The sequence below is a fragment of the Etheostoma cragini genome, chromosome 9 (assembly GCF_013103735.1).
Source record: "Etheostoma cragini isolate CJK2018 chromosome 9, CSU_Ecrag_1.0, whole genome shotgun sequence".
Lineage (NCBI taxonomy): Eukaryota > Metazoa > Chordata > Actinopteri > Perciformes > Percidae > Etheostoma > Etheostoma cragini.
In genome coordinates this window covers 28,290,004-28,291,309 of record NC_048415.1, presented here as the reverse complement: position 1 = coordinate 28,291,309, position 1,306 = coordinate 28,290,004, and the positions used below count along the sequence as shown (strand labels likewise).

Here is a 1,306-nt window from a genome sequence, read left to right as displayed (position 1 = left end):
CAGACCTTGAACAGGAAACCTGTGATGAAACAGCAGTTCTTCGACTTCATGAGGAAGGTGTTTGAGGACGATCATGCCGAACCAGCCCCCCCCTGATGCAAGACGAAGAGTGCTGGTACCTCCCGACATTTGGAGTCTATCACCCTCGGAAGCCAGACCAAATCCGAGTGGTTTTTGACTCCAGTGCTCAGGAGAGTGGCATCTCCCTCAACAACGTGCTGTTGACAGGCCCAGACCTTAACAATAGCCTGCTGGGAGTTCTTATCCGCTTCCGAAAGGAGCAAGTGGCAATTATGGCGGACATCCAAAAAATGTTCTACTGCTTTCTAGTCAGAGAGGACCACCGGAACTTCTTGAGGTTCTTGTGGTTCAGGGATAACGACCCGGCAAAAGACATCATCGAGTACCGGATGAAAGTGCATTTTTTTGGCAATAGTCCTTCGCCCTCTATCGCCATCTATGGGCTGAGGCTTGCCGCCAAAGAGGGTGAACGTGAACATGGCGCAGACACACAAAGGTTCATAGAGAGACACTTCTACGTGGATGATGGGCTCATGTCCTTGCCCAGCAACACAGAGGCCATCAGCCTTCTCAAGAGGACGCAAGCATCTCTCGCGGAGTCAAACCTTCGGCTCCACAAAATCGTCTCCAACAGCTCAGCTGTGATGAAGGCCTTCCCACCCGAGGATCAGGCTGTAAGCATACAGGATCTTGACCTGAGTGTGGAGAGCACAGTTTTACAGCGAAGTCTTGGGTTGTGCTGGGAGATAGCTAGCGATACATTTACCTTTCAAGTGTCCGTAGGTGACAAGCCGTTCACCCGGCGTGGTGTCCTTTCCACCATCAACAGTGTGTTTGATCCACTTGGCCTAGCTTCTCCGGTCACGGTGCAAGGAAGAGCTCTACTACGGGAACTTACCCGCGACACTTCTGATTGGGACGCTCCACTCCCAGAGGAGAAACGAAGTGAATGGGTAACCTGGCGAGACTCACTCCTAGAGCTGAAAGAGCTGCACATCCCACGTACCTACACACCAGATTCCCTTGCTAAGGCAAAACAACTCGAACTGTGCGTGTTTTCCGACGCCTCTATCAAGGCAATTGGTGTAGTTGCCTACCTTAGAGCCATTGACGAAGAAGGGAACAGCAATGTCGGCTTTGTCCTAGGGAAAGCCAAGCTAGCCCCTCAGTGTAAGCCTACCATCCCTCGGCTCGAACTTTGCGGCGCTGTGCTAGCAGTAGAAATGGCAGAGCTCATCCTTGACGAGATTGACCTCAAGATGGATGCAGTCAAGTTTTATTGCGA

General features: G+C 51.7%; 1 protein-coding gene across 1 annotated transcript in view; it reads left to right on the top strand.

Annotated features, from left to right (window-relative positions):
* The window catches only part of LOC117950913 (inactive N-acetylated-alpha-linked acidic dipeptidase-like protein 2), a 498,171-nt gene that overhangs the window by 408,272 nt on the left and 88,593 nt on the right, over positions 1-1,306 (top strand). The gene's annotated exons all lie outside the window — the stretch shown is intronic.